This window comes from Terrapene carolina, unplaced genomic scaffold, assembly GCF_002925995.2.
Source record: "Terrapene carolina triunguis isolate 2854851 unplaced genomic scaffold, T_m_triunguis-2.0 Scaffold838, whole genome shotgun sequence".
NCBI classification, from domain to species: domain Eukaryota; kingdom Metazoa; phylum Chordata; order Testudines; family Emydidae; genus Terrapene; species Terrapene triunguis.
Genome location: NW_020665189.1, coordinates 4,584,169 through 4,596,783, shown reverse-complemented (window position 1 = coordinate 4,596,783; position 12,615 = coordinate 4,584,169).

The following is a 12,615-nucleotide window of genomic DNA, read 5'->3' as shown; positions in this document are numbered from 1 at the left end:
TCTAGAATGCAAATAATGAAATCATACTCGTTTTACCATTCAGAAGAGAAGTGTTTCACAGTTTGACTATATTTTCTCTGTTTTATGACAAAAAGGCATTTATTTTTTGAAAGATGTTTATGAAGGGCCTGCCATCTGGCTTCTCAAATCAATTTTTAAAATTCCAGAGTGGGGGTGATTACTTGTTTAGCCTTCGCTGATAGACCAAAGTCAGCTTTGACATCATATTGGGGTGCTGCTCAAATTTATGTTTTATGTCCTTTAAGTCAAAAAACACAACAAGAAAAATCAAGATGTTAACTTCACTATAAAACAAATTCCTCACTGTACAGTAGAATGGATATCTCTAATCAATCTGTTGTCATTAATAATAGATTCTTATTTTTTTGAATTACTTATCTATTTAAAAGAACAGCAAGCATTGTATTTGCTAGTAAATATAAAGTGTTTACATGTAATTACTTAATAAATTATTTGATTTAAGATGGCTCTTATCAGTGCTGATTTTTAATGCAAAAAATTAATAATTTTTGGCTAATGTCTTTCAGCTCATGCTGTTCTTTAAAATCTCCTGAAGCAGTTTTTTTCCAATGCATCCGTTTGTTTTAAATTAAGTTCTGAGGAAGACAGAAAACATATGTTTCCCCAAGATTTCTGACAGGATTACTGTGTAACATTTTCCAACGTTATCTACGTCGTGATATTTCTCTTTCCTATCCAAAACAAATTATAATGCCGAAGTGGAACAGTATGCTAATAGCTGAAATATTGCCAACTAATGGTACTACACAGCCACAGTTTTCACTTTGTGAATCCTGGCATTTTCTTTCAGCTGAAAGTGGCTTGTTACAAGTAAACATCATTTTTCAAGGTAATGAATTGTAAAGCCTAACACTGAGTGAGTTCAAACAAGACCAATGGAATGGTCCTTATATTCTTTCTCTGCTAAAACTTTGTGGGAAAAGTCACTTGTTGACTGGAGAGAGGGATGGCTAAAAGATAGTTGTCACTCACATCCTGAAGTGGCACATAGCTGTTCTGTGGGCAATTGCAGAAGAGCTGGAGAAATTCACAAGAGGTGTCCTCAGATGGATCAAAGTCACGGGTTCTCAGCCTGAGGGTTGCAAGCAAGTGCAGGGGTTCACCACCTTCCTCGCTTTCTTAATGCCTTAGATAGGTCCCAAAACATTTTTATCTTGTAACATGGGGTCATGGTATGGAAAAGACTGAGACCACTGCTCTCTGATTATTGAAGCCATGGGTAATGATGATGGATGACTTACAATGTTGGTGTTAGGAATTGTGAAAGTTAAGACTTTCTCAGTGTTGGAGGAAATCCAATAGGCTAGGTAATGAAAGGGATTGGTGCGCTAGTCTTGTATATCTGGAGTTTTGAGTTCAAACCCTAGCTTGGGTCTTATGTGAAAATGGGGTTGGTCTCATCCTAGACCCTGCTTGGTCACATGATGGAATCGGGCCATAGTTCAACAAGACTTCTGGTCTCTGTTCAAGAGAAGCAGGGACTAGACTGGAGGGAGATTGGATTGTGTGAATTTGGGGGAGTGGTGTAAAGGGACAGGTCTGGAATAACAGAGCTGATGTAATTTAGGACTGAGGTTTGTTGAGAGTTTGTATGGAATCTGGCCATCAGTTCGTTCTTTATTAACCCTACCAGCATTGACAATACAAAGAATGCAATCTGTTTCTATGTCTCTTTTGCAGCCTGCTTTTGATACAGCATGCTAGTTAAGCCACAATGTTTGATTTAATGCTCTCAATATTAAATGTTAGGTTTAGAAAACATGTCTTATATTTACAATTTCAGGTTTTTGGAAATGCATTTTTTACAATTTATTCAAGAAAAGAATCCAGTCAGTCAGTTAGAGGTGAGCAAAAGCTGAGGTTAACCCCTTACGCTACCTCACCATTACACAAGACTTGTTCTGACTCCCAGCCGGAGGAGTTAGGCTAGGTATCATTGCATTCACCTGCGCAGCACCTTCACTCAAGTCTTCACACACTCCCACACACTTACGCACACCCCAGCTCTCACCAGTCTTTAAAGACTCCAGGCTACACATGCCATTTTCAAACCCAAGCCCTGTCTTTCTCCTGCTCAATCCTAGATGTCACAAGATTCCACATACTCTGCTGCTACAACTCCAGATAATTATGCTTCCTGCTTATTCTCCTGTGTAGCATGCTTGTATGCAACTTTTCCTCATATGAAAATGGTATGTGGGTGTGAGTAGTTGAACTCACAGTAACTGCCTTTCTTGTTTGGGGAAGCTGAAGTGAAGCTGAGGTTTCAGATAGTGCAAAAGTATGCTACCGTATGTAACACACACAGAGAATGGATGTGCTATATGAGTTTGGGCCAATGATTCACTAAATTGATATCCAGCTCCAAGCAATGGCCAATATGCAATACTTCAAAAGAAGGCTAAAACTTTCACAATATACTTGGCTAAATTGTGCAGTAGCATATATGTCAAGAGAACATTTCCTGACCCCCTGCAGCAAATATCTGCCACTCTGAATCCTATTTGAGAACTTCTTTTTTAGTATGAGTAATTACAGATATTGCTGGTCATAAAATTATCCAGCCCTTTTTAAAATTCAGCTACCATATTTGTCTATTGTAATAATGGGGTGACACATCGGAATGCTGTTAGGAAAATGATCTTTGTCTGGCCCCAGTTATTTGACATGGATTGCAGTTATAAAAGGTAGTAAACCAGTCATGTGGCAGCTGGGCTGTTGACTCCTGTGGCTACTCTTTCATTTTCCTTGTTTGGAAAATCAAATGCAAATAAATAGGGCTGTCGATTAATCGCAGTTAACTCATGCGATTATCTCAAAAAATTTAATCATAATTAAAAAAAATTAATCAGGATTAATCACAGTTTTAATCACACAGTTAAACAATAGAATACCAATTGAAATTTATTAAGTATTTTGGATTTTTTTTCTACATTTTCAAATATATTGATTTCAATTACAACACAGAATACAAAGTGTACAGTGCTCACTTTATATTATTTTATTACAAATATTTGCACTGTATAAATGATAAAAGAAATAGTATTTTTCAATTCACCTCATACAAGTACTGTAGTGCAATCTCTTTATCGTGAAAGCGCAACTTACAAATGTAGATTTTTTGTTTGTTACATAACTGCACTCAAAAACAAAACAATGTAAAACTTTAGAGCCTACAAGTCCACTCAGTCCTACTTCTTGTGCAGCCAATCGCTAAGACAAACAAGTTTGTTTACATTTACGGGAGATAATGCTGCCTGCTTCTTATTTACAATGTCACCTGAAAGTGAGAACAGACTTTTGCATGACACTTTTGTAGCCGTTATTGCAAGGTATTTACGTGCTAGATATGCTAAACATTTGTATGCCCCTTCATGCTTTGGCCACCATTGTGAAACCCAATGGCTTTCTGGTCACAGGACCACTTGTCAAAACAATTTTCTGCGTGGCCTATGCAGCTGAGGAGGATCTGTCATCTGGTCTGAAAATTGGTTTCTTCAGATTCTTAAAGATCGGACATGCCATTGAATAAAACTGTCTGAGGTGGGAGAGCTAAACGTTGAGTTTTCTCCTGCAGTTAAAATATTTTTGTTCAGTGTCATCAAAATATAGCCGTGATGATAATTTAAGTCCCAGTTCCAACTATTCAACATCAGGTTCATTCAGGAGCACTCTGTTTCTTTGACATCCCAAGATAGTAATGATACCATAGAAACAACAGAAAGGCACAGACTTGAACTTGATAAAGAAGCTGCAGTCTTCTTTTACACTAACAACTTCACCTTCACTCTAACACAAAAAGCAACAGCAATAATTTGAAGTCCTTCGCTTTAGATACATACCTCCAGACAAAGTTCAGCTGGAAGGTTTACTAGTAGATGCTGCAAATGGAGAAAGAGGAAAATTAGAAGGAGAAATAAAGATTCAGCATTGTCATTTAATGTAAAAAAGTTTATCAAACATGAGAAATAACCTGATAATGGCTGCAAGCACCCACCCAGGGAAAAATGCCTTTCCACTTAATGATATTGATTCTACAACTGGAAAGAAGGCTAAAGAGTATTGAAGACAGGGTCCTAAAGATGCCATCCAAAAATATAGAGGAGTATAACAAAGGATTGTGTGCTATTTTCTCAGACAAGGAGAACGGAATGAGAAGGCTCAGAGAACTTCTCAGATGCAATCATCCAAAACTTCTGAACTTCATTGAGAGAGAAGTAACATCTAATGCAATGCTAAAGCATAATGTGGAAATTCAAATATTCTTCTGCAGTCACAAACAACTTAACAATTGGTTGGTTGAAAGAGGCGGGCTGACTCCCGAGTTGTCAACGACGCTCAGTGGAACTCTTCACATTTGTTGCCAACTTCTGTGAGTCCATTGATACTTGCAGAGAGCCAGTGGAGTACTTTGATCGGAACATAGCATCCGAAGAAGTGGGTATTCACCCACGAAAGCTCATGCTCCTATACGTCTGTTAGTCTATAACAGGGGTAGGTCAAAGGCGGCATGCGAGCTGATTTTCAGTGGCACTCACACTGTCCGGGTCCTGGCCACCAGTCTGGGGGGCTCTGCATTTTAATTTAATTTTAAATGAAGCTTCTTAAACATTTTAAAAACCTTATTTACTTTACATACAACAATAGTTTAGTTATATATTATAGACTTATAGAAAGAGACCTTCTACAAACATTAAAATGTATTACTGGCACACGAAACCTTAAATTAGAGTGAATAAATGAAGACTCGGCACATCACTTCTGAAAGGTTGCTGACCCCTGGTCTATAAGGTGCCACAGGACTCTTTGCTAAACTTACCAAAGCCACTGAAGGATTTTTCAAAGGGACTTTACAGATTACAAACAGATGACACTCCAGTTGCGGTCTCAATGGACATTTGGCTTGATCTATTTGATTATAAAGAACTGGGACCGCACAGGGGCAAAATGATTTAGAGATGCTATAGAACCTTTTTATAACTCGGCCAACATGATTGATCCAAAAGACAAAGGGCATAGGTTGAAACCAAAATAGGAAGAGGAGGCTGAAACATGGCTGATAACACATGTTTTTGAGTCCCTTTCTTGTCCCATTTAAAATTAAAGATGCAGTTTTCTATCCCAAATTTATATTTGCAAAGATGGTTGTCAGTTTGTTGCCCCCCAAATGACAAAATATTATGTAAATAATCATGGAAGACAGGACAGCTGAAGGTAGAATTAACAATAACCCTGTGCTCTTGACACTTCAGTTCAATCGGGCATGCTTATAGTACATTCAGATTGGTTTGGCCAAAACTTCATAATAAGTTAGATGCTGAAATAGCAAATAAGTTAGATATTGTTATACTTTGACTAAGGGGAGATACTACAAAGTAGTAAGCCAAACTAGAGAGCAGACTGAGACATTGCAGAACTGTCGAAGTATAAGACAGGTTTCAGAGTAGCAGCCGTGTTAGTCTGTATCCGCAAGAAGAACAGGAGTACTTGTGGCACCTTAGAGACTAACAAATTTATTAGAGCATAAGCTTTCGTGGGCTACAACCCACTTCTTCAGATGCATATTGAGTGAAACATATCGAGGAGATATATATACACACATACAGAGAGCATGAACAGAGAGGGACGTAGAAGCCCTCTACACCAATATTCCACACAAAGATGGACTACAAGCTATCAGGAACAGTATCCCTGATAATGTCACAGCTAACCTGGTGGCTGAACTCTGTGACTTTGTCCTCACCCACAACTATTTCACATTTGGGGACAATATATACCTTCAAGTCAGCGGCACTGCTATGGGTACCCGCATGGCCCCACAGTATGCCAACATTTTTATGGCGGACTTAGAACAACGCTTCCTTAGCTCTCGTCCCCTAACGCCCCTACTCTACTTGCGCTACATTGATGACATCTTCATCATCTGGACCCATGGAAAAGAAGCCCTTGAGGAATTCCACCATGATTTCAATAATTTCCATCCTACCATCAACCTCAGCCTAGATCAATCCACACAAGCGGTCCATTTCCTGGACACTACTGTGCTAATAAGCGATGGTCACATAAATACCACCCTGTACCGGAAACCTACTGACCGCTACACTTACCTACATGCCTCCAGCTTCCATCCAGGACACACCACACGATCCATTGTCTACAGCCAAGCTCTAAGATATAACCGCATTTGCTCCAATCCCTCAGATAGAGACAAGCACCTACAAGATCTCTATCGAGCATTCTTAAAACTACAATACCCACCTGCTGAAGTGAAAAAACAGATTGACAGAGCCAGACGAGTACCCAGAAGTCACCTCCTACAAGACAGGGCCAACAAAGAAAATAACAGAACACCACTAGCTGTCACCTTCAGCCCCCAACTAAAACCTCTCCAGCGCATCATTAGAGATCTACAACCTATCCTGAAAGATGATCCTTTACTCTCACAGATCTTGGGAGACAGACCTGTCCTTGCTTACAGACAACCCCCCAACCTAAAGCAAATACTCACCAGCAACCACACATCACTGAACAAAAACACTGTCCCAGGAACCTATCCTTGTAACAAAGCCCGATGCCAACTCTGTCCACATATCTATTCAAGTGACACCATCATAGGGCCTAATCACATCAGCCATACCATCAGGGGCTCGTTCACCTGCACATCTACCAATGTGATATATGCCATCATGTGCCAGCAATGCCCCTCTGCCATGTACATTGGCCAAACCGGACAGTCTCTACGCAAAAGAATTAATGGACACAAATCTGACATCAGGAATCATAATAGTCAAAAACCAGTGGGAGAACACTTTAACCTGTCTGGCCATTCTATGACAGACCTGCGGGTGGCTATCTTAAAACAGAAAAACTTCAAAAACAGACTCCAACGAGAGACTACTGAGCTGGAATTGATATGCAAACTAGACACAATCAACTCAGGGCTAAATAGGGATTGGGAATGGCTGAGCCATTACAAACATTGAATCTATCTCCCCTTGTAAGTATTCTCACACTTGCTTCTTATCTAACTGTCTGTACTTGGCTACCTTGATTATCACTTCAAAAGTTTTTTTTCTCTTACTTAATTGGCCTCTCAGAGTTGGTAAGACAACTCCCACCTGTTCATGCTCTCTGTATGTGTGTATATATATCTCCTCGATATGTTTCACTCAATATGCATCCGAAGAAGTGGGTTGTAGCCCACGAAAGCTTATGCTCTAATAAATTTGTTAGTCTCTAAGGTGCCACAAGTACTCCTGTTCTTCTTGAAGTATAAGACAGTAAAAGTATGATGACAAACTTTCCTATTTTAGACAATGTAGCTTTTTATTATTGAGGAATAAATATGCTTAGAAAGTGAGTTACATGATATGTATCTTGTTTAATGTAATAAAACCTTCCTGAAGTTTTTTGAGGTTTTTTTCAGTGGGTGTTTTTGGGTGGGGAAAATCATAGTAATCCTGATTTTAAGAAGCTACACACTGAGCATGTATTTCCTAAATAACAAGGGAGAAGAATTCATTCTGATATTTCTTCAATACCACTTGCTTCTAGGACAGTCTGCAAGCACTGTTGCCACCATCTCCAATTCTCTGCCAGATTTCCCTTTTAGTCTCAGCAACTGAAGTGGCTTCACTTGATCTATTTTTGACCAAGATCTAGTTTATTTTTGATCACCATGTTTTAAAGATGAGCTGATAAAAGACTGGTCTTTGTTCCTGGATGTACATGACTGTTGGTCAGGACTACAAAAAGGCTATGGGTTAGTGTGTGCAGGCCAGTAACTTTGTCTGCCATTAACTTTGTGTGACCTCTCATCTCATACAATGAGCATAAAAGGAGGGACTGTTTAGTGTTTACTGTACCCTTCAAAAAGTTACTTCAGTTAGTTCTTTGTGGAGATTCCAGTAGGCTCCATTAGAATCTTTCAAGTGGTCTCTCTTGGTTTCTATTGGAGGCCCAGGAGACCAAAAAGACCCATTGCTCTGTTGCACAATCAGCTGTCAGTAGAAATGACTTGGAAATGTTCACCTGGAATTTCCACTAGGGAGTTCCTCCTTAAATCTCGCCATAATTCTGTTCATCTTCACTGCCATGCTCTCGTCCTTAGCAATCTCTTTAAGATATGGCATCCAAAACTAAGCACATCACTGGAATGGCCTCATTTGCTCTCTCATGTGCTCTGTAGTATTTCCTGTCATTCGCTTTAACTCCCAGTGTGCACTAGGCAGACCCCTCATAGAACTAGTCCCAGTGGCTCCTGGCCTGTCACCACAGATTATTGATTAAATCTATGGTTTGTTTATCCATAAAGCAACAAGAAAGTGAAATATTTTTCACTGATAGCCTTTGCATGTGTTTTGTGGCTTGCCACCATTAGTAGATTCTGTGACTGAATAATTGTTAGATGTAATAACATATAAGGAAGTATATTCAGTGAGCAGCACACAATTTCACAGTAAATACAGACACACAAACCTGCTTCTAGTTGGCATCCCAGTCTACTGGATTCTATTTGGATGAAATATGATTGAATCCATTGAGATATGCACTATGAACCTGTTCAGGCTCCAGAATTTCTCTTAAAGGATGATCTGCTGCAGCAGCCTAGCAATGAACATTTTAAAGCTTCCTCACCGTCTTGTTGATATAAACAAATTTTGAGTCTTCTTCGTTGTTTGAAGCCTAATGACTCCCAGCTTGTTCAGCCTCCACCCACCCACTCAGAGTCACTTGCCAGAGTGGGGCCTGTGTGTTTTATAATTAATAATGTGGATAGATTTTAGACATGGTTATACAAACTGCAGTTAATCAGATCTCAGGAAGGTCTTTACACCATTGCATAAATGGCTTGAGGCACGATGGAAGGTTTAAACCTTTCTTTAAGCCAGTAGATCGGTGGCCTGATGGGAGTGGAAAGCCTCTGTGCCCAGACAATAGTTTGACTCGACTTATTAACCTACATAAGAGGCATCATCCAATGATGCTGTATGAGATTTACCTTTGATTAAAGAAAGTCAGTGTTGGGACCTAAACAACATCATATTAATATGCTACCAAACACAAAAGGATAGTACTGATTTGTGTTTTATTTAACTTTGATGTGAGTGCAATTTGAAATGCTTGTTTTGTTCCCTCTTGGCTTCAATGATGTGGGTGGGGTGTCGTGGGAGTAAGATCCCATATTTCTTTACAAATTGGACAACATCCAAAGAGAATGTTTGTGGACCAATGTGCCCCTTAGTCATGAGCACCTCCCAGAGCATCCCTGTGGCAACTACAGGAGCCAGTTACACGGAAAGGTAATATTAGGAAAGTGTGTAGTGTTTCTAGTTTCTTTTAATACTTTTCAGCAGATGAAAACCAGGAGAAGCCAGACCCTGTGAACATCCAGCTCTCTGCAGACCACATTTTGGGAACCTCTGTACTGATGAGTGCCTTTTCCAGAGGCAAATAAAAGCCACAGTAGAATATTCCCATTTGGTTTGTAGTAACTAAGAGTTGATGGAGGTGGGGATGCATGCTAATTGCTGTTTCTTTCACTCTTTGAATAGCTCAGCCTGTCCTCTATATGACCAAGTAAAAGGCTCTGAACAAGCATACTTATTAGAGCTGGTTGGAAAGTCCCTGTCAACCACCTCCAAAATATTTCAGCCAAATACCAAACTTAGTTCAATTTGGAAATGCCACCAGGTTGCCTCCTACAGTTCCCAGGTTGAGTGCCTCATGCTCCTATCTTTTTCTATAGGCTGGGATCCCTGGCCAGATTGCATCTCCCATGATGCTCTATCGTCTTCCCTTGTGGGGAGGATAGGTGATGCATCATGGGAGATGTAGTCCATAGAGAAGAAGGGGAAAATAAGGCACTGAAGCTATAATTCACATGAGGCACTGTGGAAGCAGATTCAAATCAAAATATTCTATTTTTCAGGTATTGGGTTTTTTTTAAAAAAGAGAAACTAACTTCTCTGAGAAAAGCAGAAACTTTTTGTGAAAAAAAAATGGTCAAAACCTCAATTTTCCATCAAAAATCAGTTTTGTTAATTTGTTAACCAGCACTAACGCTGAATGCAACTGACTGTAGCAAAAAAAGGGGAGGGGTTAGGGGAGGACCTTCTACAGAATCTCATCTGTCTGGTTTTGTATAAAAATAACTTGTTGACCTCTTATTGAAACAATTAGCCTACAGCCCAAAGAAAAGTGAAATTAGGTGTATCAGTCAATATTCAGGAATTCCTGTTATCCTTAGGCAGCCATTCATCTGGGGGAAATTTTCTCAAGTTTTGTCTTTTGTAGTGTATAAATTGTCATGGCCACAATTATATCCCCAGCCATTTCAAAGAATAACTTACGTTTTTAAATGCTTTATCAGTTCTCCAATCATATTTTCTATGCTCCCCATTGTCATTAAATAATCTTATCTGGTGTAAATGTACATCACAAAAAGCTATACAATCAATGGAATTATACAAACCATGACAGCAGTTAAATCTCAGGATACAAAATTTTCAATATTACTGTTCAGATGGTGCCATGTACTTCATGCATTTCCCTTGTCTCACATAGAACCCAAGCCAATACCCACTGAAGCCAACGGGAGTCCTTCCATTAATTTAAGTGGGTGCTGGATTGCGCTGTTAATATCAGCTCTTCTGAAAGCTTTCAACAGCTGCCTTATTAATGTTGTTTTAAATGGCCAAAGGGCCACAACTTTAATAATTACATTTAAATGAAGCCAGACGATCCTGGCTGTTTTTAGCAAGTGGGCACAGAGGTTAAGAGACAACAGTAAGGATCTCTGCTGCCTTTAGCTATTTCTGTTCTTACTCTCATGTAAAACAGCTACTCACTGAGTGTCCAAAGTCCTAACCAGCCTGCACCCCATGTGTACTAGTGTGCTAGGCTATCATCTCCTCTCACAGAGGGAATGCTGTTCTCAGGGCGAGTCCTCACAGTTGAGTAGATTGCAGTGGGGGTGTAGTTGTGTTGGTCCCGGGATATGAGACACAAGGCAGGTGGGGTAACATCTTTTAGTCGACCAACTTTGAATAGATCTGATGTAAAATGCTTTATAAATGGCATACCTTCATAGAATATCAGGGTTGGAAGGGACCTCAGAAGGTCATCTAGTCCAACCCCCTGCTCAAAGCAGGACCAATCCTCAACTAATCATCCCAGCCAGAGCTTTGTCAAGCCTGACTTAAAAACATCTAAGGGAGGAGATTCCACCACCTCCCTAGGTAACCCATTCTAGTGCTTCACCACCTTCCCAGTGAAACAGTTTTTCCTAATATCCAACCTAAACTTCCCCCACTGCAACTTGAGACCATTACTCCTTGTTCTGTCATCTGCTACTACTGAGAACAGTCTAGATCCATCCTCTGTGGAACCCCCTTTCAGGTAGTTGAAAGCAGCTATCAAATCCCTCCTCATTTTTTTCTTCTGCAGACAAAATAATCCCAGTTCCCTCAGCCTCTCTTCATAAATCATGTGCTCCCAACGGCGGCTCCATGCACCAACGCTCCAAGTGCGTGCCTAGGGCAGCAAGCCGCGGGGGGCGGCCTGCCGGCCACTGTGAGGGCAGCAGTCAGGCAGCCTTCGGCAGCTTGCCTGCGGGAGGTCCACTGGTTCTGCGGATACGGCGGCGGGTACGCCGAAGCCACGGGACCGGCGGACCTCCCACAGGCATGCCACGGGACCAGGGACCTCCCGCAGGCAAGCCGCCAAAGGCGGCCTGCCTGCCATGCTTGGGGCAGCAAAAAAGCTAGAGCTGCCCCTGTGTGCTCCAGCCCCCTAATCATTTTTGTTGCCCTCCTCTGGTCTCTTTCCAATTTTTCCACATCCTTCTTGTAGTGTGGGGCCCAAAACTGAACACAGTACTCCAGATGAGGCCTCACCAATGCCGAATAAAGGGGAATGATCACATCCCTCGATCTGCTGGCAATGCCCCTACTTATACAGCCCAAAATGCCATTAGCCTTCTTGGCAACAAGGGCACACTGTTGACTCATAGCCAGCTTCTCGTCCACTGTAACCCCTAGGTCCTTTTCTGCAGAACTGCTGCGTAGCCACTCAGGCCCTAGTCTGTAGCAGTGCATGGGATTCTTCCGTCTTAAGTGCAGGTCTCTGCACTTGTCCTTGTTGAACCTCATCAGATTTCTTTTGGCCCAATCCTCTAATTTGGCTAGGTCCCTCTGTATCCTGTCCCTACCCTCTAGTGTATCTACCACTCCTCCTAGTTTAGTGTCATCTGCAAACTTGCTGAGGGTGCAATCCATGCTATCCTCCAGATCACTAATGAAGACATTGAACAAAACCAGCCCCAGGACTGACCCTTGGGGCACGCTGCTTGATACCGGCTGCCAACTAGACATGGAGCCATTGATCACTACCCATTGAGCCCGATGATCTAGCCAGCTTTCTATCCACCTTATAGTCCATTCATCCAGCCCATACTTCTTTAACTTGCTGGCAAAAATACTGTGGGAGACCAAGTATCAGGGGGTAGCCGTGTTAGTCTGTATCTACAAAAACAACAAGGAGTCTGGTGGCACCTTAAAGACTAACAGATTT